The 24,622-nt window shown below is 35.3% G+C and overlaps 1 long non-coding RNA gene across 1 annotated transcript in view; it reads right to left on the bottom strand.

Annotated features, from left to right (window-relative positions):
• Nucleotides 1-23,120, bottom strand: part of LOC136033186 (uncharacterized) — a 33,418-nt gene extending 10,298 nt beyond the window's left edge. The window contains exon 1 of the long non-coding RNA XR_010618878.1: nt 23,075-23,120. This is a non-coding gene — a long non-coding RNA (uncharacterized LOC136033186). The remainder of the gene's footprint in view (nt 1-23,074) is intronic.
• Nucleotides 23,121-24,622: the final 1,502 nt, after the last annotated feature.

Below are 24,622 nucleotides of genomic sequence, written 5' to 3'. Positions count from 1 at the left end.
GAAGAACGTCATCTGCATATACAATAGAAGACAAACCAATATTAGCGTAAAAAAAGAACTTCTGAGGGGACGTAGGAACAATGCAAGCACACATTTAAATATACTAGGAGACGATACGGCAAGTTGCCGAACTCCCTTATTAATTTTTACCGGGTCAGATATTTGGCCATTCCAGGTAACTTGAATTTTAGACTTTGAATACCAAGAAGACAATCAACTTAGTACGGAAGGATTGACACCTGAAGACGCAAGGGAAAATAGAGCCTGAGAGTGCACAATATTGTTGAAAGCTCCAGAAATATCAACAGTAAGACAGTATAAATTTATTTTTTTTTGGTTTTTACGAAATCTTTCATGAGTCGGCCTAAAACATGATGTGCATGGGAACAACCGAAACTTTTCCGAAAACCAAATTGAAAAGGCGTAAGATCACAATTCGACTCAATTACTGGTAGTTGCTAATGTTCAAGGAACTTACTTAAAAAACACGATACTGTAATGGGACAATAATTTACACATGACGTGGGGTCCTTGCCTCGCTTTTGAATAGACGTTACCCAAACGTCTTGAATAGACCCTCCCTATTGAATAGACCCTCCTCTTTTGAATAGACCCTCCCAGGCTACTGGTAATGTAGTTGCAAAGTGTATCAATATTTGAAGTTGAAAGAAGTTAGGAAGAAAAGGACGATAAGTCTGCAAATGAAGATTGGAATATAGGAAGTTAATGTGAGGACATTTGCCAAAGGGGGCTCTGAAATGTGGCTGCTTCTACAGACAGAAGAATATTTTTTGAATATTCTCCATAGAAATTGTCTGAGAATTGTTCTAGGCGCCCGTTTGACTCACCTTGGGACAAATATTTGGGTGTACTAAAATTGTGGTTCGACCCCATTCCCTAGAGACTGTAAAGAAAGATTGAGATGGCTAGGACATATTTTACAGAAGAAGAGTGGAAGATTGCCAAAGATTATTCTTTTCGACCATCCATCTGGGGAATATCAATAATCTCAAACCAATAATTTCAATAATTATCATAGCTGGTTAATTCGACTCTGTACTTTTAAAATAAGGCCTATTTCTGCTGTCCAATTGTTAGCTACCGAAAACTTATTGCTAACAATCCGTGAGATCATTATACTTTTTTCAAAAGCTATGAGACATAACCTCTATGTATAAACCAAGACTTTAAATAGCATTCCAAACAAATGCAAATTTAATTTAACTAAATTAAAAATTTAATTAAAAAAAATTAATTTAATGAAATAATTTAAATAATGAAATAATTGAAAATAATGAAATAATTGAAAATAATGAATAATGAAATAATTGAAATTAATTTAATAATTTAATGAATTAAAAAAAATTAATTTAATGAAATTAAAATTTAATTTCAAACAAATGCAAAAAAGGGGAAAATAAACTCTGAAACACAAAGAACGTCTCCACTTGATTCTCAAATAGAAAATAATTTCTCGGGATTTTCAATTTTAATTTCACGCACACACTCCATCAATAATTCTCCATTAGCTCGAGGATAAATGATTGTAAGTAAAATTCGTGCTAAAATATTGTGTTGATAAGGCAGAAATAAAGTAAAAATTGAAGGTGACTTAGGGTGTATTTTAAAGTTAGTGTCTAAATTGGGAATAAAACCTTGGGTCTATTTACAAAACCTTAAGGTGTGCCATATTTCACAATTACTGGATCATTCTGTTTTCAGTATTAAGTTTCATATACTTGTTCCATTATTGAAAATATGAGTGTTTTATTTACATATAAAGTTGTAACTTGCCCTCACTGATCCTGCATTTTCTGGGATTAGCAGGACTGGTGTAATTTATCCAGCTGCTAATCTAAACCGTTTAAAGTACTTACCCTCTTAGCCTCTGACATTGTTTACAACCCGTCCAACGATCCAAAGATAAGTAATCGGGTTTTTTGAATAGATAATCTTGCCGTAATCAAACACAGTATAAATTTTACTTTCTGTAGATTCTGAGTAGTTGTAGATTTGATGTTGGTTATTAGAATTATTTTACTTGTGTTTCAGGAGTCTAAAGGAAACTCTTTGTAAAAGCAATTTGTCTTTTTGTGGTATTGTCTCAAAAGTTTAAAGTATATGTAATGCATTTATCATGGATGTTACCAATATTACATCTCAATTTACCAAGAGCGACTCAATTAGATGCTGGATTAACGAAGAAGGCGGAACAATTAAAAGCTAGATTAGGAAAGAACAGCTCATCTGAATTAATACGGGAAGCTTATAATACTTAAAAGTAATAATAAAACAGATAAAGAATTAACATGGAGAGTAGTCAGTAAACAGAAAATATAAGACAAAAATATGAAAAGATAGCATTCATACGACAAAAAACAAGGTATTTACCATGTGAACACTAATAGAATTGGAATGAGAGTAAATGGATTGAAATATCAACAAAAACATTTTAAATGTGATTTCAGTGATGCTAATGAAGATTATTCTAACACCTACCAGCGATTTTTACAGTTAGTATATAAACATAAAAATGTTGTCATGGCAACAATTCTAAAGCAGTAAAGTGAAGGCTAAACTTTGAATGCTGCTGATTTTTAATTTTTTTCGTTTCGACATTTTTCATTTTGGCAGTCGCCCTACATATGTGACGGTTTAGACAGAGAAATGCTTTAGACAAAGTTTTAAAAGGAGACTGTGCGGAATTAGAAAATGTAGAGGATGTGTCGACCACATTTTCACTCTTAGGTTAATAATTGAGAAATGCCTTAGTTTTAAGGACCAACACCTTTGGTCCTTAGTTTCATAGATTATGAGCAATCGTTTGATTATGTTGATAGAAGAGCTTTAGCAATGGTCTTATCCTTCTATGGTATACTAGACAAACACATTAAAGTGATTGGTGCTATGTTCGAGGATAACACTGCTGTGGTTAAGGTAGGAAATGAGGTTAACAGCCGGTTTTGTACTAAATCAGGAATTAAGCAGGGTTGTGTTCTATCCCCCTGCATGCGAATTATTTTGATGGACTTTGTCTTAAGGAGCACGGGAAAAGCAATGGGAGACCGTGGAATCAAATGGGAAGAAAAAACTCTCCTAGACTTAGATTGTGTTGATGATTTAAGTATCCTAGCTTAATCAGTCAGCTGGGTACTCAGAAAAACCCGTAGATAATTTCTCTGGAAATATCTATTAAATGTTTATCAGCTTTTTGGAGCGCCCATGCATCAGAGCCATATTTGACCACTGTCATCACTGTACCTTCCATCTTGGTGTGCAGATTTATCTTCCTATTCCTCCAAGCTTTTCTGACTGTGAAAAAACACTCTGATCCTTGGCTACTCTACTTTTAACATCTTCACTGCTCCTTTAGTCTTTACTAATAATACTACCAAGGTAAATGCAACTGACCTCCTGATCAATCGTTTCTTTACCCAACGTCGCCTTTCTATCTTTACTTATTCCTAACCTTAGGAATAAGTCTTCTTAACATTAATTTTCAAACCTATGCTAACAACCTGAACTCACAAGACCTTTCAAAGTTCATTCATTTTGCTCATACCAAAATACGGTAAGCTTTTATCAAGCTTGTCGCACTAAACATAATAAAATTAAAGAGCAAATGACAATTCTGACAACATAATACACACATACAAATCTATGAAAAATAACACTATGGAAACATACCGGTCACAAAACTACTTATACAAAAAACAAAAAATAGTCTCAAAACAGATTGTGATAAAACCTACTGGAAATCTATAGATGCCAAACTACTTTTATTTTAATCCGAAAATACGGTAAGTTATAATCTTGTCGCAACAAATAAATCAACAACTACAACAAACAGTGATAAATAATACTATAAAGGATTTAAATGATTTAGGGCTGCATTTTGAGGGGATATAAATATCTATTCCCTTTTGCATTAGGACCCCTTTGCCAAAAGTTTCTCGTAAGTTTAAGGCAAATTGGAAAGATTCGGCCCTTTTTAGAGCCCATGCTATAAGAGGAGGGACCAGTTTCAAAGGAACCAATCATTAAATAGTTTCCTTATACCTTACTTAGTCCCCTTGGCCCAAGGGCTTACGACTGTAAGTTTAAAATTGGTCAGGAAAGACTTTAGGCCACTAACCCCTCCCCCTTTCCATAGCAAAATAATTATTTTTTGCCAAAAAAAAAAAACGATTCTAAAGACTGACTCCAATAAACTCCTAAGACTAAACCCCCCCCCACCCTTTCCACTCAAAGAATATACCTACAAAGAATCGACATTTGACATAATTTTCAGTCCTTATCCCAGGCGTTGTGTAGGTTAGGTCATTCATGGATGTAAATTCATTGATATTTTCAACTATTCAAAAAAAGGAGCCTTGAAACCTTGACCAGACGTCCTTAAGCGTTGCAAAGGACCAGATATCAGATGGGGTTCTAGGACAGGGGCAAAATTTTCTGAGGAAAAAACGTGAAGGAAACAAACCATATCAGTAGGAGACGGTCTGTCGTTGCCTATAGCAAATGGCCATAAAGCTTCAATGCATCATTATAAATATTTTTTTTACCAGAGGTACTTCATATGGAAGGGATGGTCATAGAAACCCTAGACAGAGCTCATTAGAAGAAAAAAGAAGTTCTTGTACTCATTTTAAGAAGAAAAAGATCATATGTAACTAGCCCCCCCCCCCCGTCTCAGCATATTAATTGGACCATTATATGATGAACCAAATAGTTGTTTCACATTTTTATTGGGATGTCTTTAGGGAAACTAGGGATATAAGAAGGGGGCTCTTTGCCCTCCCATCTGTTGGGTTAGTTAAAATGAAACTTAAAATTGTATACGAATAATCCCTATATCGATCTTGTAGGACCCTTGGTTTGATATTATCATCCCTAGGGGAAAAAAATGAAATAACGAACAATAAATATCAGTGATATTTTTCACAAAAAAAAGCTCTAATTTTTTTAGAAAAGAGCTATAAACCTCTAGAGTAGAGTTCTCTGATCATTTTATTGTTAGGGAAAGGCAGGTGCCTCAAAAGGTAGATTTCAATGCAAAAAGATCCTAACTCTCACTGAGCCTTCAGATAAATACATAATTAGTTCTAAAGAAGGAGAGGTGTAGGGGGAAATTGATGTATAATATCTTTGGACTTCTAGAAATATTTGTCTACACCTTTATTATGAAAGTAAAAATAATATTAAACCCGAAACGAGCAGAACTTATTTCATATAGGAGAGGGATGCCCCATTCTCATCCCCAACACCCCCCTCGTAAATATATAAACTTCTGAGAATGTTCATTTGATCAGAAATTGAGAGTTCTAGTCCTCTCTTTAAAGTCAGAAGTGATTGATGACTAGCCAGTCCCTCTCCTAAAATTGATTTTGATATCTGGTCCTTTGAATACCCCTTAGAATATTTGATTGAAATTGTGCGGTACTTATTTTGATCTTTCTCTATGCCTGCTCAATTTTGCGTATGGGGGAATTTTCTATGGGGGGGATTTTTAGGGGGACACCGGCATCCAATTTTATGAATTACGAAGCAAATTATATTAGTTAAATGAAGCTTTAATATAGAGGTTAGAGAGATTTTTCTGCAATAAGAAGGGAGATATCTCTCTACAGTACCCTTATTTAAGCTTAGCCTAAATTAAGGGTGATGAAAGATTCTCCCCTCCCCCAGCCCCCCGAATACCCCGTCCCAGTTTATCAGAAGCTCATACATACATAGCCAATTTGGGCATTGAAACATATCCTTTAGGCATCTAGCATCCCTCCTCCCAACTTAACAATGGCCCACCGTCCTTCCTTCACAATAGCTGATGCACAATTATACTTTTCTTTGTACTTTTTCTTTGTCTTAATTTCCTTTTGGCTGCGCAGTTTTTACCTTTGATGGATCTTTCAGGAGGGACATTACAGGGGGGGGGGGTGGGAATTTCCTGCGAAGGAAAGGGAATAAGCCGAGCCCCCAAAATCACATTCATAACATAATTGGAAACTAGAAAACAAAACAGACAAAGAAAGGGCAAAAATAGAAGTATGAAACAACTATAACAAGAAAAGAAGGAAGCTATTTTAATGATTGTAAACAGTACGTTAAAACCTAAAACGACAAGAAATTGCCCTATACATGAAGGAAAAACGTCCCACTCACTCCTTACTATAATTTGACAAGCGCTTTACTGAAAGCATTTTAGAATAAAAAAAAATAGTGTCAGCAGAATAAATAGTTTTTTTTTAGAATAAAAAAAAAAAAAAAAGAATCACATGTGTTCTGTTTGCCAATTGCCTTTCTCAGCTGAAAATTTGAGCAGAAGATTCCATTGTACGCAAATATGAAAAAAAAAATTATACAAACGTTTTTTTTTTAGAACATTCGCTTCTAAAATAACGGGATACTTTAGTCTACAGACTACAGAATAGGGGACTGAAGGGACTTCGAGTTGAAAATTTATTGGTTTAATCAGTTTCGGTTAATTCTCTATTTCATACGTAGGATCTTCCTAAACACCAGGGTGGTTAGAACCCTTGAGTTCTTCGGTCCTTAGACTAACGTTTAAACTTTGTACCACAATGTTTCAAGGAAAGAGTACTTTTAGGCGTGACAAATTTTTAAATTGAAACTTTTCACCCATCAGCCCCCAATCCCTCAGAAGTTAGTAAAAATATATTCCTCGAAATTCATTGAGATCGGGAGATAAACATCCCTCTCAATAATTTACTGAAACACATCCCACAAGAAGTTTGAAAACGAGGGCTTACAGTGTACTTTTGGGAGCTAAACTTTGAATTTCTGTAGTCTGGAAGGTTAAAAGCCCTTAGCCCTTCGCCTTTTAGTGCAGATAAGTATATGATATGTGCATAAGTGTATAATTTTTCTCCAATAAGAAGAGAACTGTCAACCAATTCCACCCATACAACACGTTTATTCCAAATTATTCTCGAAACGAAGGAAGTTTAGGAATTAAACTTCTGCTTTGTATTCGTCTGAAGGACCACTCACAGGAGGTTAGAAAATTTGGAGCTAAAATGAACCTATTGAGGCTTTAGATACCCCTCCCATCCCCTTCCCACCAATTCGCGTGCAGAAATACCCACTCATCATTTATCGTAAACGGTAAGAAATTATACACCACTACACACAAACTTATAAAACCTCACGTAAGTCAAGTGAATTTGCATCTTTAGAGACGAATATAGTTTCATGCGACATTGTGAAACTGATAAGTTTTATAGGCAGCTGCCTGTACGTCGATTTGTTTCTTTCAGAATTTTCAGTCGATAGTATTTTGGCGTTCTTTGGCAATTGCCTTGCACCACAAAATGGCTAAAATTCTCATCCTGGCCTGGCCTGGCATGCTATTTAAAACAAAAACACTAGAACGTTGAATTTCTATTCGAACAAGAAATCGAGATTCTACAACCACTGGGGCAATAAAGTCACTCCGACAAAAATATATATAGATAAAAAGATATATAGATAGATAGATGGCCTCCGTAACCATTCTTTTCGAAAAATAAGAAAAACTGCTTTTAATACATTAAGACTGGAAACCTCTGCTGCTTTTGTCAGATATACTGAATTTGCTGGTTATGTTTTCGGCCACCCCTCCTTTTGGGAGGGGTTTCCCACTTTTCCAAAACATAGGCATATTCCTTTACGCTAATATTTTTAGATATTCTTAATAAATTGTTAATATTTGGAATCAAAATGAAAAGCAGATTCTTTCTATGTACAAATTGTTACAAAATTTTCTTTTTTAGTTTCGGTGACTACTAGCATTATTTTATGTTCGACTTCTCCTACTTTTTCTTTAATTGGCCAGTTTTTGCATTTTTAAAGAATTTAGAGTCTTGTAAAATTACATATTTGTTCGCAAATAGCAAATAAATCATAACAGAACAACCTATAAACGAAAATTCAAACCTAAGAACCTAAAAACAAATCAACCAGCCTACCAGCAGGCTTACGTCAGACTATATCATAACATGCATCATTTTATAATTTATAATATAGAGTATATAAATAAATGAAAGAAACCGCAAGCCTAAGGCATAAAGCACAAATCGATCTAAAACTCCACCCCTGGATCTAAAGCAAAATTGTTTGTTTAATATTTTTGCTTACCTTCTGGCAACAGAGATTGCAAGCTCATAGCCCTTCATATTTACCAACTGGGCAACAGTTTCTTGGGCTGAGGACGGTACATTAGGGTTCAGAGCTTGTCTCTCCATTAACTGAAGTAGGCTAATATGGGCAACAGTAAGATCGTATTCCTTTTTCAAGTTTGAAAGCTCATAAACTTCAATTGTAAACTCTTCATCGTGAGAGAATAAAAATAGAATGAAAGCGAGAAAGAAAAAGTGAGTGATTGAGGGATAGAGGGGGGGGGGGGTTTATTCACGTTTTTTTTTTAATTTGTAGCTTTATCCCTCCAAAATGAATTTCTTTGGAAGCAACTAAACACTCAGCGAAATCCACGTTTTCTCGTTTTGCTAAATACTGGCAACTATCAAATGATTTTCAAATGTTTTAATTCACTTCATTAATGAGGGTCAAATCATGCAATCAACTACCCTCTTTCCGCCTTTGAATTTAACTAAAATTTCGTATAGGTTTTGCCTTCCGTGGAGAGTTACTCCGTTCAGCTTTCGCTCAGCCATTAAAGCTTCTCCTAATGCTTTCTTGTGGTTTTCCACCTAGGCTTTTGTCGACTTAGCCACTGAATGCTGGAAGGCTTCTAGCAACGACTACAAGACTGTTTGTTCCACAAATGAACGAAAAACAAATGTGAATATCTGTTTGGAACTGAACCGGTAAACAAAAACCAGAATATAAAAAAAGTGGATTTTTGTTCGGAAGTAAACCCGAAAACAGAAATTAGAACGAAGAATAAAAAGTGAATCTCTGTTTGGAATTGAATATGTAGACAGAAATCAGAAAAGTAAAATAAAAAAAGTTGATTTCTCTTTAGGAGTTAAACTATAAACAGAAATCAGAATTTAAAAAAAGTGGATTTCTGTTCGGAAGTAAACCCAAAAACAGAAACTAGAACGAAAAACAAAAAGTGAATTTCTTTTCGGAACTGAACCCCTAAACAGAAATCAGAGAAATAAAAAAAAAGAAATGGATTTCTGTTCGGAAGTAAATCCTTAAACAGAAAGGAGGAAAGAAAACATAAAAAGAGATTTCTTGAAGCGATGTCCTGAAGGCAAACTACAAAAGCGCGGACCAAAACGTCACTATTGCCATCCTAACTCAACGTCACATGCAACAGAGGAATGCAGGGGAGCTAAACGAAAAACCAAAGAGCCAAAAAGGGAAAGGGTATATGCAACTGATCTGATGGAAAAGCTATCAAAACCCAAGTCAGGATATGTTATAAAGGCTCGCTGCGATGGTCAAATACTACCTTTATTGATCGACTCATTAAAGCCGGGTCAAGAGAGTTTACCACCATCCCTGGGAAAACTTTGAAATATGTAACGACGGAGGGCCGCAAAATAGAATGCTCCGTCAGGCTTCTGACGATACAGCTTATGAAAAACAAAAGAATAATCCTTGATGTACTGACTGAAACAGGGATCTGCCCCACATTACTCCAAAAAATTCTGTGGGAAATTTTTTTTACGAAATTCGAAGAAAAGGTGCTTCCGATTAACGTCCAGGTAGAGCTCAAGCCAAGCAGAGATCATCAAGAAATCATAGTGGTCTCAGCTTAGAACCAGAGTTCCATAAGGGCCGACTGTGGTTCTGCATGATTCTGAGCCCTGCGATATGTCATCAGTGAAAAAACCACAAGATGTTTTAGCTCGAGACAAACGATCCCTCAGACAGAGATCACTAGTCTGCCTCATTTTCTGCCACAGATCAATCTAACCCCAACAACAAGGGACTAATTTTAGAAACCATATCTGGAGCACTTTCTCAGCTCCAAGAAGACGATTCAACCTTGAATTTTGAGAGGGAGAAAGCATCGTAGGAATTCAATGGCTCTCTTCCTCAGCAGTTTTTATTCCAAGGCGGGATTTATTATCGACTTTGGACTGATCAACAAAATTTAATTATTCATATATATAAGTACCGTTACTTTTAGTTTTGATGTGATTTTTATCTTCATTTCGGTTTATTTTCGAATTCAATTATTCTTTGACAGTAATTTCTGATCGTTTAAATTTGGATTATTATAGGACTTTTTTCTTGTTCATCTCAAGTTTTAAACTGGCTGGTTAATTTTTAATTATTTAACTCAATAAGTGTGTAACGTACATTCCCATCTGGCTGTGATGGTTGATGTCACATAGTTCTTTAGCAAACATTCACCATACTTGACATAGTTTCCTCACGCCTGGCAGAATTTCGCCACGCTTGGCACAATTCCACCACTCTTAGTACAGTTCGAACAGTTCCACCACGCTTGGCATGCGCAATCCAGTGTACAGGATTTCTGAGAGTGAATAGTTCCTCAATATTCCACCCTTTTCTCTTGATAGTTTACTTATTCATGTGCAAGCCGTTTACTTTAATTGTTGCATGTTGATGGGGGCATGTGCAATGGGGTATGGGCCTTTAGACTCCGGTTCTGAAATGCTTCTTTTCGAAGAAATTTTATGATAGAAACGAGGATTCGTCTTCTTATTTACTAATCAGGATTAGACGTGGAGTATGAAAACACATACCATACAAGTTCAAATATTGATACGCAAGCATAGGCACAATCTAACGCACAAGGACACACACACACACACACATTCGATCGACAGTTATATACTTTTTGTGCGATGAAAGCTGCACCAGACTTATTTCCGCAGGAATTCTTTCGGGAACAGTGCTGGGGGAGGGAGTAAACGATAAAAAATTAAAAGACCACGTCAATTAAACTAAACATATCAGATATAATAGCAAAGTTCGTTAATATTAATTTTTTGTGTTAAGGGTTATTTTTCAAAGTTGAAATAGGATGGCATAAAAACTTCATAGATTTCAATCACTCTCCCCCTACGGTCATCCCAAAAAAAAAAGTTAAAAACACTCTACTTAAAAAAAATCAAAATAAATCAAAAAGTGTTATCAAACTTGTCAAAACTTATGAGATGTCAAGGACCAAACACAAGAGAAAAGAAAGCAATGATTATACCTCGACATTCCTCTCATGACCCAAAATGCCTTTTCTGAGGTCTGGTCTTTCAACCCAAGCATTTGAGGCATGTACCAACTCCAAGCAAGTCTTCGTGAACAATAAGCACTGCACTCTTTGACTGAGGCTACGACTATTGGCTTCAGTCTCTGTTTTAAGTCGATATGCTTGTTCATACATAACATTAGAAGCTATAAGAAAATAACAATTATCAATATACAAATATCTCCAATAAAATGTAAGAACTAGTAATAAAAGACATAAAACATAGCAAAAACGAAGATAAATATATATTTTTAAAATATAAGAATTAATAAAAATAAACACTTTTATAAATAATGTATACATTTATGCAAGCAGAGCAATAATAATAAAATATACTGCAATAATACTCTCATTTTTTAGATAAAAAGGTAAAAGAAAAAATAAATAATATATACTAGAGTAGGAAAATTATAAGAAAATTGGATAGCAATGTAAAATCATAAGGTCGAAAAGTCGGGTTTTTCAACTCAACGATTTGAGGTGTGAACCATGTCAAAGCAAGCTGTTAGTAACGTATAGATATACCGTCTTTAAATCCTTTAGAAAAGGAGCAGAACTCCAGATCTCATAAACTTGTTCAACGATTGGAGATTACGGCAAGAATATTGGTTACAGTAATTCAAGTAACTATTATTAAGAAATAGGTGATTATACACAAAAAAGGTTTTTGTTTTTGATGCATAGAAGATACAACAGAACTGATTTTGAAAGTAAAAGCTCTATTTCCTAACTAACAATGTGAGTGAGAAGAGAGGACATTTTGGAAAAAAGCAAGTTGATACACAACTTGTTGAAAACAAGTTGAGAACCAACATATGAGAGAAGCTGATTAAACTAATCGGTTGTTTTGGCTTGGTTTGAGGGTACAAGTTGTAAATCCAAGCGGCGAAGAAAAATTTCACTAACACCTTTTGAATCAGCACAGATAATTTACTGACTCAAAACTTAAGAGAATTTATTATCTATTTCATTTACCTGGCCTACAATTAGACCATACGCAATCAGGTCCATGTAACTCTTCCACAACAGTTAGATTGGAAGCATTTTATGTATGGCCCAATCTGTTTGACACTTTTTTTTACCCATTGTCTTAGAATTTTAAGAATTCCTTCTATAAACCATGGAAGATGTGATATATAAAATACAATAAGCACAGAAGGCCAAAAGTGAAAATTACGGTAAATATAAAAAAATGATATTAAGTAGATAAAATCCTTGAAGGTGATAAAATCTGAAGCGGATATAATGATCAATGATAATCTGAAACTTATATAAAGAAGCTGATATAAAGGATCTGAAGCTGATATGTATGATCTAAGCATAAAAGTTTAGTGGTTTCGATATGTATTTCAAACTGTGTGTCATTTATTTTTCCAACAATCGACAGCAACACAACAATAAAAATGTATGGCAGAAGATTAATCATGGTTTGAAAATAAAAGTGATAAAACCAATCATCCTTCTCAAATCCTAAAAACAGTTTGGGTGTCGTTTGTGTTTTATTGAAAACGACATATATTTTGCACAGTATGGCTTTATTTTTCCAGAAATAAAAAAAAAAATAAGAAACAATCAGATTACCATAATAATCAAAATGACTGAAAAGAACTAATAGAAGCGAACTTATTGTTGGATAGAAGGTTGCACTAATTCCTGAAATTCCAGAAATTCTTGATTTTTCTGTGTTACAACTGTTCAACATGTTATTATATTTGGTTTTCAATAAAGCGTAAATGGCCTTTAAAAGATTTAGGGTGGAAGCAAGACTCTTTTAAATTTCTGGTCGTTTCAAGTTTGACTTGATTATTCATTTTGATTTCTGCTAGTTTTAGGATGTGTTAATTCATCTATAGCAGTAACTGTTATCTTGACGTTAGATGTCATTATTAATTTTAATTTATGTTAAAATTAAGTTTCATTTATTCATTGATGGTAATAGTCACCAGTTTCAATTATTACAGTCCTTTATTTTTGCTCGTCTCGTCTGCTTGCGTTTACTCGTCTTGTAATTTAATATGGCTCTCTACTTTTCTTTGATAAACTGCTCTTTAAAAAAAAAAAACATCTTTAAGTTTAAATTCGTTCGCTTTTAATCAACATAGTTTTATCGTTGGTTAACATTAAGAATATTTGAAAAATTTTCAGATTTTCTGCTTAAGAATCAAAATATTGGATTGTAATTTAAATGTTAGACAAAATTTGACATTTCAGTCATAGTTTTCGATCAACAGTAGCTTTGTATAACACATCTGTGATAATGGATTTACTAGCATATTTTAGATAGATCAGTCTCATTTAATTTTGGGCAATGCCATACCAAGGCATTTCTATGATCATGATGCCCTCCTCATAATATTTAAATTTTGCAAGTAAAAATTTTACCTGAAGCATACACCTGAAGAGAGTATGCTTCAAGTAAGCTTCAAAGGCCATTAGTTTGGGGTATCTTTTTTCGAGCTTCCTGCAGGCATATTTTATACTTATTGAAAAATAGTGTCTAAATACAACACCTTATACACCTTTTACATGAGTGTGACGTCATTTATCTAGCTTTTATACGGCTCTAAAGTATGGTCGACCAAAGGATGCACGTTATGCCCATAACCCACCAAAATATTACCATGTTTAATCGGTAGGGCCTGCGCCCCATGTTCGGAATCATGGGGGTACATGGAGAGGCCTTATTATCATACCAAAAGAAAATCTGCGTGATTTTTGTCCTACGGTTCGTAAGCCATCCTAACCTTCATCTTGTGGCCACCTTTAAATAAACGCGTATTTTAATCCACCGTTTCATTTAAATAGTCATTTAATGATCTACTTTGTTATGGATTTTTTTCTTTAAAATTACAGGTCTCTGTCATTATCGAAAAGATACTTGTCTGTAATAAAAATATAGTATTAATGATAAAAGGACGTCAAAAATCAATCCAACCCGATTTACTTCCTCAATTGAGGCTCTCTTCGTCCTGAAGTTTTAATTGAGGTGTTCACAAGGCTTGACAACTGAAATCAGATTGGCACAAAAAAATCCAATTTTTCTGGCTAATAGTGGATAAAACCACGTTTTTCTTCCGAAATTCATTGTTCTCGTTAAGGTTAATCTGAATATTCTAGTTGCTGTGAAAATTTCAGACCAATCGGAGAAAAAGGTTGTCTAATCTATTTTTGAACCATTTCACGAATTAATACCACCCACTTTTCTTAAAAATAATTTATTTTTTCTTAGGTTTGTATGTCCCAGCATCCTTCATCAGTACGTTATTAACTGATGGGGGATAGACCATATTTGGGCCTATTTTGGGCGTCACAAATCGATCGAACATTTTTTTTCTTAATATAGCCGTGTCTTAATTACCCTTCGTTGTTTTTTTTTAATTCACTTCGTTTTAGCTGCATGTCATGTAAGAAAAACAAGACAGTCAGAGAAAAAAAAAACTTGTTGACATAGTTTCAGGCGTAACATGTAGATGAAACCAATATTCAAAATACTCAGCTTTCATTCAAGTCTATCTAGCCGTGGAAGTTGTATACCTATCTGAGGCGAACACAATTTTGGAGGTCACAGACTAATGCATCCAACATTAGTTTCGAATCTATTTTCATTGCAAGAACCTACCTGGCGAAGAAAGTTGCGAATGTCATTTCAAAGCTTATTGCATAGAAGAAAGAATATGACTTAGTCTTTTTGTGTATCTCAAATTATTTAGCCTTTTTGGCCGGGAACAATCAAAACCACTCAAAGTGAAGTAGCTAGGTTACATAAAAATAAGGGTCTTACGAAATAATTTTGAGGCCACTCTCGAGTTTTAATGTTTATTTCTGTCCATAAGAGTTATTTTAATTCATCTAACTACTTCACGTAAACAGATTCAAATTTCAATTTAGGCAAACTATTCAAATGTTTTAAGTAGAAAGGAGGCATACATTTTTTGCATTACATCTGTATAAACACAAAACATGAAGACTTCTTGCCTCCTCCCCCCCCCCTAATGCTCCAAAGTTTCAGCTCAATCCTCACCTGTCGTTCCCAATATTTCAGATTTACCAGTTTGATAACAAGAAAACGTATTTTCTTTATATCTACCTCTGTCCAAGATTCAAGGTTTACTTGGTCCTACAAATCCCATTGAAAATTTAACTCAATTCCCAAACTGTTCTGGAGATATTACAGATGCGGCACGTTAATAAAACGGTTAACATGGTTTCTCTTGTTCTAAAAACAGCTTCACTGCAAATAGATTTTAGTCCAATAGGGGCTAATAGAGCTAAAATTTTAAATAGATTCGACACCAGATCTTTAAATCCTTTCCCTTACATTCCTTCAAAATTTTCAGCTTGATCCCAAAAGCCATCCTAAGGATAAAGCAGATACGATATTTTCATCAGGCAGCAATACATAGTTTGTCTTGGTTTAGTACAATGCTAGTTAACCATGAATAGATCACGAGTCTCAGAAAGGGTTATAGTGCAAAAAAGCTAGGTGAATCGAAAAAATCCCTTCTCCCCCTGCTCCTTCTCAATAAGTATAAATTTCAGGCTAACTTGGTCCATATAAAATTCCCTGAAAGCTTTAACATGATATCTCAGGCCATTTCAGAAATATTGCTCATACGATAAGTTCATAGCTTCGTACCCAATAGTGTCTTTGGATTTACCTCGCTACAAAGTTGTAATTCCCAATGAAGATTCTAGTGCAAAGGCCATGAGATGCTTTGGAAACCATAAATTTAGCCACTCCCTCCTCCTGCACAAAATTTGAAGTCTCCTCCCTTCACTACCTGAAATTGGAGCTACATTTCTAAAGCTGGTCTCAAGATATTGCAAATACAGTTGTTGTTACAGGTTAAATACGCATAGTGTTTTTAGATTTACCTCTGCCCCCTTCATCAAGTCAAAATTTGAGATTTATTTGACTCCACAGAACCTCCCAAAGTTTCGACTCAATTTCCCGAACCGATCTTGAGATTACCTGTACCCCCTTTTGTTAACCCTGGTATACAAATTTAGACAGTAAAATCATTCCCTATCTCAACCGTTAGACAAAAACGGCTCGAGGTGCAAGTGCCCCGGAGAACCTTGAAATAAGAAGAAATTTAAGCGACGTTAGATTTTTTTCACGAGTAGGCAAGTCAGATTTCTCTTGAACACAAAATTTGGCTTCACCTTTGTAACAATAACTTTTAAAGAATATAATTTTAAATTAATTTATTCTAATACATATAATATACAGAAATCGGTTATTAGTAGTGTAATGTTATTATTAGATGATTTTAGAAATTATAAGTTGATTTCAAAGTTGGTTTCGAAGTCACAAGTTGGTTTCAAAGGCATTTTGAGAACGTTTCTGCCAAAATACGTGTTCCAGGGCAATGTACACTGGACCGCTGATGGCAGATTAAATGGGAAGAGAAAGAACTGTCTGTAAGCGCCGATAATGTAGTAGCTAAAAAAAATACTGAGTTTGATTATACTGTATAAACTTATATACAATGACCTAGGTAAACTTAATTTCTTCCACTTTATATTACTACTTCACTGTAAATACTTTCGAATCTCACAAGGACTTAGATTACCAAAATTTAGTAAATTCTAGGCAAAACCTAATTAATCCTTCGCTGTTCGCTCCCCAAAGTTTAAATTGGAAGACCTAATACCTCCCCCACCCAAAAAAAAGAAACTCCATGGAAGTTGTAACTTGATCTCCCTAGCCTTTTTTAAGATAGTGCAGATATACTATTTTGATAGCCTGACAACGCTCTGAACATTCTAGAGTTTCTGAACAAAAAATAATATTTGTGAACTTAGATTCAATATCATTGGGCCTCCAGAAGGAGGGGTAGCACAAAAGGGTAAGTGAGGAAGGCTGGTTGCTCTCGCATTACTTTCGTCCTACATATAAGGTGTTAGAACGTTGAATGTCCGATCGAATGAGCCCCTTACCAAGTTTCTATGATCATGAGACTTGACCAGCGCAAAAGTTTCAGTTCTTTCTTCAAGCCCAACGTGGTTGTATATGGAGGGGTGGGTTGGGGGGTTAAAGATTAGTTCTCAAGTCTCATCGTGGATCTTAAGCTCAAGCTTACCTTGTTAAGGGTTATTCTTCGTAATATTCAAAGAGTAAAGAAAGTTATAATAGTCCTTTGCTTCACCAATAGTTAATGATCTAGCAAGTGAAAGCATATACTCAAATATGCAGCTTTCCATTCCACTGTAAGAGTAGTTTAGCAGCTCTTTGGCATTGCCTCGTTCTAGTAGGTCAAATAGAAATGAGCATAGAAGGTCACTTATTTGAGATTTGTCAGGATTCAACACGAGGGCAGAGTGAGCTTCGGCGTTCTGTCCCAAGGCCAAACATGACCAAAATAAATTGCACCACAATGTTGACTGAAAAGAAATCTTTAATGGTAAAAAAAGTTTTTTTTAACTCTTTTAAAAGTCTCTCAAATTTTTTAGGTGGTCAGATAAAAACAGCTTAAAAGAATACCCGACCAAGATTTTATCAATAATTTTATATATTTATGTCGCCTGTTTCTTAAACAGCCATTACTCTTTCATAATAATTTTTTTTTTTACTGAAAGGAGCAACATCAAAACTCAAAGCAAACAGAAATTCTTTCGTAAATAAAGGCGTTGCCCTCTTCCTCAAGACCGTGCTCGTCACAAGAACGTTTTTTGGCACTTTTAGAAAGTCTTCCTAATTCAAATCAAACAGCCCTTGAGTTTCAGGAGTTGTTCCTATGGAATTGGGACAAAAACAGTCAAACTTTAGCGTAAAAAGCAAGGTATTGAGCAGGAGATCAACCACTTCATATACGGAATGATTTCTTTTCGTTTTGATTTTTAATGTTGTTCCTTACTTTCAGTTAAAGTAATTTGTTTTTGTTTATTCCTAATCGTTTTTCAAACAAACAACGATTAAAGAAACATTCATGAATTGCCTCCACTCAATGAAAACTTCTCTGTAAGAATCCCTCCAGACAATACCATCATAGTTGAAAAATATTAAACAATGGGTAAGTTTTGTAACTTAAAGCCGTTTCTATAGGGACTGTAGGGGTGGGGAAGTTGTCATACTATCCCCAAAGGGATAGTTACTCAACCTTTCAACTATGATAGATAAAATGCTATAACAATATTTATACCGAACAACTTTGGAGTAGAGAGGACGTGGAAGGGGGGGGCCAGCTATCCTTCAACCTATTGGTCACTCTAAACGCTAGAACATTTGATTTTCGATGTAATGAGTCCTCTCCCGATATCCTAGGCACATTGGTTAAATGCAGTCACCCCTGGGAAAAACATAACAAAAACATGAAACACGCATCCATGATCTTTCTTTTGGAAAATAACCGCAAAATCCTTCAACTTGTATATAAGAGCTTAAAATCTTTACAGTAGGGTTCTCTGATATGCTCAATCTGATGTATTGATTTTCACCGAGATCAATTGATACTTTTAGGTGGTTTTTCTCTCTTTTGTTAATTAATAAAATTTTCTCAGGTTCTTGTCTTTTAAAGCTAATATTAAACTTTATTCACCTATTGTTTCTAAACCTGCATTGAATTACGCAATTATGTAATTATGGAATTCCTAATTACTTATTATTAAACCTATTCACACTAAGATTTTACTTGCACCAAGCCAATCAGAACTTTTCATAGTTTTTCAGCCAACCAGGAAATTCCGTGAGAAACATGAGTGGCTCAAATTAGGGCTAGCTAAATCTCGATATTAGCGTCTCATTGTCAACGGAGAAAAAATAGGCTACATCAGCATTTGAGCACAATGAAAAGTTTAAAAAGTTTACTTCCGTCAAAAGAATGAAAAATACTCAAATTTTAGACGAGACTACCCAAGATATACTTTCAAACTTCACAAGTGTACAGCACTAACTGTTTTTCAAAACCATGTCATCGAAGCAAGAGTGTCAACTTTGATGTCAAACATTGAGGACGCATCTCCATACCATAGTTTCCTTTATTAGTTGCACCAGGCAGCAATGTTGCGGCTATTCCGGACGACGCAATTGCAAATGCTATATCATTTTTTGATCGAATTGATGCCAGAACAAACGTTTTACCAGTACCTCCTGGCGCATCCAAAAAGAAAATTTCTCCAACGTTGTTATCGACAAAATGCATTATCGTATCATAAATGTCTTTTTGTTCCGACGTTAACTTGGAAATGTTATTTTGTACATACGACAATAGATCACTCGTACTGTAATTTTGTTCACGATCCAATTCTACACATGTCGAAACAGCAGCGATACGGTTAGGTGAAGGCATTCCTAAATCCTGAAGAGGTTTGTTTGCCATACGTACGCACAAATCTTCTATAACAACTAAAGTGTAGTTATAAATTTCTGATGTAAAATCAAAAGTCATATCTGACGTCTCTAACTGTTTTCGATGGAGTATATCTTCGGACATTTTTGACTTATATTTTTCCCATAACTCTGTAGGAGCTGATGGAGAGCAAGTTGTTAAAATGATGCCAAACAATGCACGAATTTGACTTGGGGTTGACGTTTCGCACGCGTCATTGATGCAGTTATCCCAGTGTTGGTCATTCTCCAATAAATTCAGAGCTTGGCATGCACTACGGTAAGTGTCATGTATAGTACCATTTACAGTCCTCAAATACTCAACGGATGTCGGACCGGGTACATTCACCAAAAGCAGGCGTAGAAAGAAGCATTCATGTTGATTGGGTTGAACGGTGTAGAGTCTTCCTATCGTGGTATCTTTGAAGATGGTAGGTTGGCCGGCGACTGACTTACCCTGTTTTCGACGTTCAAATACTTTATTTTTAGTATTCCACGTGTAATACGAAGGCACTTCAGTATACAGCAGTTTTTTTGCAAAAGAATCATTTTTGCAAAGCGAAAAAAAGCTGTTAATGTTGTATCCGGTGGATTCAGGACTCTTTGTTGCACGTTGGTTTCCGTGAAATAAACACGTTGACCATTCTGTAAATGTACCGCTAAGTGAACAACAGCTGGACTACGTTCATGTATCGGAAATGAAAGAATTCGCCAAACAGCTTCATTACTGCTTATGTATCTTCCAGCCTGATATTGTACGATTTCATCGAAATCTTTGATTTCGGGCTGCAAGCCAAAAACTGCCATGTCACTGCCTTTGTTGACGTATTTACATATGTATTTGATTGCCTTTACGGAGTTACAGTATTCAACATTTATGTGTGCATTAAATGTTTTTGATAATAATGGGGAATATGGAACGACCCACTGGTTATCTACTTCGATGGTGGTACCGTTACGCTTCTTTATTGTTGCTGTTTTACCGCTATCTTCAGTAGATCTTCTTCTATATTGTGGGTAACCATCATTGCCAGTAATTGTGTTTGATACTAAAAGTCGAGGATATTGCTTTGTGCACCTTCCTTTGGCCATGCATGGTGAATTTTCGTTCAGTGCACCGCAAGGTCCATGTATGCATTAAATGTTTTTGATAATAATGGGGAATATGGAACAACCCACTGGTTATCTACTTCGATGGTGGTACCGTTACGCTTCTTTATTATTGCTGTTTTACCGCCATCTTCAGTAGATCTTCTTCTATATTGTGGGTAACCATCATTGCCAGTAATTGTGTTTGATACTAAAAGTCGAGGATATTGCTTTGTGCACCTTCCTTTGGCCATGCATGGTGAATTTTCGTTCAGTGCACCGCAAGGTCCATGTATCATATTTTTTACAATAATATCATGTAACCCCTTATCGACATTTTTATCAGGTATTTCAGCGGTAATCACATCATCAATTTCGTTCGAAGTAATTTTTTTATGTAGCCAGATTAGTATATGTGCGTGTGGCAAACCTCGTTTTTGCCATTCCACTGAGTACATCCAGCATCGCACTGACCCAAACACTTCAAGTTTTACAATGTAGTTTATCAGTGATTTCAACTTTTGCCGGAAGACACGGGCCGTAATGTCATGCCTACGAACCGCCGATTGTCCTTGAAGTAAAAGCTGCAGTATCTCGTCCCAAGATTGATTACATGTAAATGTAATAAATAAATCTGGACGACCATAGAGACGAACATGCGCAATAGCATCTTGAGCATATTCATGCATATGACGGGGACTGCCAGCATATGACGAAGATAAAATTGTTAATCTTCCAACGTTTGTGGTATTACCGTCATTTATAACTGCATCTCGCAAATGAATGTATTGTTCAGAGCGGAGCTTGGTCTGATTCAGGCGGATATATAGCAAACGTTCTGATTCAATTTTAGCATACATATCAACGACGAATTGGTGAAACAATTCACGGCATTTTAAAATATAATTTTCTTCATCCTGCCGAATCATTAGTCTATAGGAATAATAATGCATTGCACTGCATTTCTTATTCATTTCTTTGTTAGTGGCTGGATTCATCAATTTAATATTAAAGTGATAGCCGTCGGCTCCATCCCAAAAAATGATAGGATATTGTAGGGCATCGTAGCATCGATGAGTTTCAGCAATTCTTAACAACTGAGCGTTTCGCTTATGAAGAATAATATCTCGAGGTAAAAACTGATCACCGACCATAACGATTGCCACTTCGTCGATAGTTGGAGCATTGTATCTACGCACATGTTGGCCAGGAGGCGTTTTGTCAGCGGAAATAACAATTTTATGCGTATCAGTAGGCATCAAATCGATGGCTTTTTTGAACAGACGCACTAAATTATTATTTTCGTGGAAAAGATGTTGCAATTGGGAAACGATTGTCCTTTCAACGTTGGGAGAAATTTCGCAACGTGCATTCAATTCAGAATTTCTATCACTGATGAAGTACAATTGTAAATATTTATGATTCTCGCCTGAGAATGGTAGAAGGGACCCTGCTCTATGATAAGTTTGCCCTTTTACTTTGAAAGTAGACATAAATTGATCTGGATTTTCGATTTGGGCTCCAAACGACGTCATTTGGAAACATGAGTTGTATTTTCTGATTTTTGACAAAAAACGCTTAGATTCTGACGTAGTTCCAGTAAGGAAAGTCTTCAATGGCTCTGGTGGTGCAGCCAATAGAGGAAGTTTAACTTTTCCTGAGGCGCAACACATTCCCATTGTTTCACCATTGAATTTCAAGGCCTTGCAATAGGGACAAATTTTAGACATTGTCCCGATTTGAACACATCTACTCAAGCTATAGTCATCGACTGGGTTGTACCTGAATGCCAGGCGATAACTTTCAGGTTGCTCTGATTCCTCGGCACGCTTTCTTTTCTTACTTTCTCTATCAGCAGCAAGCCTGATTTCTTGCTGTTCTTGTGATTCCTTGGCACGCTTTCTTTTCTTACTTTCTCTATCAGCAGCAAGCCTGATTTCTTGCTGTTCTTGTAATTCCTCGGCACACCTTCTTTTTTCACTTTCTCTTTTAGCAGCAAGTCTGCTTCCGCGTTGCTCTGGTAGTTCCTCGGCAAGCTTTCTGTTCTTTCTTTCTCTATCAGCCTCAAGCCTGTTTCCTTGCTGTTCTTTTGATTCCTCGGAACGCTTTCTGTTCTTTCTTTCTCTATCAGCCTCAAGCCTGTTTACTTGCTGTTCTTTTGATTCCTCGGCACGCCTTCTTTTTTCACTTTCTCTTTTAGCAGCAAGTCTGCTTTCGCGTTGCTCTGGTAGTTCCTCGGCACGCTTTCTTTTCTGACTTTCTCTATCAGCAGCAAGTTTTTTGGCATAGACTCTTTGAGCATCTTCATCGGCTTTTGCCATGGTAAGTTCATCAGTCATTGTAAACTTAAACATTAATAGATTTCTACGTGAACATATGTCTTAAATATCTTGAATGACGTCACCGTCAAAGCAAAAATGACCATAACTAATTTCATGACGTCAGTCAACACAGAAACATGACGTCACCTGATCCACAGACAGACACACAGACAGACAACTTATTTTTATATATATAGAAGATATATATATTTATATATATATATATATATATATATATATATATATATATATATATATATATATATATATATATATATATATATGTATATATATATATATTTGTATGTATGGGCTATATATGCATGACAGTTCTATGATTTATCGATTGATGTATTTATCTACGGTATGTATCATGTATGTGTGATGAATGCATATATGACAGCTATGTAAAATGAATTCTTTTAAATAAAGTTTCGCCTCAAGCATACATCCTAAATGAAAATCTGGACAACTTCACTTATTCACAAAGCATTGTAGAAGATGATGGCTACAGTAAACAGGTAAAAAGTAGAATAGCCAAGAAATGGACATTTTTTTGGGAAAAAATTTGGAAGATAAGTCCTCAAACTACTATTAGGATACTGAAAGTCACAATAATGATAAAAATGCAGTATATCCTTGAAATGTGGATGCTTTGAAAGACTGAGGAAGATATGCAAAATGCTTTTCAGAGGAATTGTCTAAAGGTGGTTTGAGGAACTCGTTTGAATAACTACAAATCAAACAAGAAACCACACCAAAAATGTTATATTCCACTTTTTAGGCCTATTTTGAAGTAAGGGTTAAGACGAATAAGTCAAGTTTTACGAACGAAGAATGGTAAATAACCAAAATCTTTCTTTTTGTTCTTCTAAAGGACCAAGGGAAATCAAGGGCTTCCTCGAATAGGGTAAGAAGAATTCAAAGAGATATAATAGAGAGAAAACTAGAATTTCATAGGAGGGAGTTAAGTGGAATACTTTGAACAGATTCAGGTGAAGAGGGAGCATATGAATGGAGGAATCTAGAATGGAAGATAAAACCATTTATAAAATGATTATGGTCACATGTCACTAAGCCAAAATTTCCCTAAAATTCTCACAACTAATTCCAAGAAAAAAACATTCCAAAGTTAAAGATATATTTTAATTTTTGAAATTGTAATTTTTCTTCGTCCGTTACTAATAGTAAAAACCAACAAGCAGAATAGGGTAATTTCATTACCAGGACAAACATAGAAGAGTTGATAGGCATATAACTGACCTTACAGTTGCTAGGCAGCAGAGGGTCTTAGAAGTTTCCCATATAGAGCATTCTAAAAAGCGGAAAAAATCATTCAAAACAAAAGTAAGATCTCAAAATTTTTAGGTTTGTAAGGAACAGGATAATTTCGCTCTCAGGTCATGGGATACTGAATTTGTGTCTACAAAAAAAAATCCCAAGTTGCTTCAAAAATTTTGAGTAATCTGGCGATTGCATAATACTAATATTTCTTTAGTCAGCCTTTTTGAGCTTCCATGAAGTAATAATACTAACACTGTTTCAATTTTGGTTTTACATTTGATTCTCATTGAGAAGCTTTATTGTTAAATATCTTTATAGTTTTTGTTTAGTTTTCCTTGAATTTCGAAGAGAATGGTTATTGCTTATGTATGTATTTACTGTATCAAATCAAATTTAATTTTGTTTTCTGAA

The sequence above is a fragment of the Artemia franciscana genome, chromosome 11 (genome assembly GCF_032884065.1).
Source record: "Artemia franciscana chromosome 11, ASM3288406v1, whole genome shotgun sequence".
In the NCBI taxonomy this organism is placed as follows: Eukaryota; Metazoa; Arthropoda; class Branchiopoda; order Anostraca; family Artemiidae; genus Artemia; species Artemia franciscana.
Note: the sequence above shows the minus strand (reverse complement) of the source record. Positions and strands in the feature narration are given on the sequence as shown.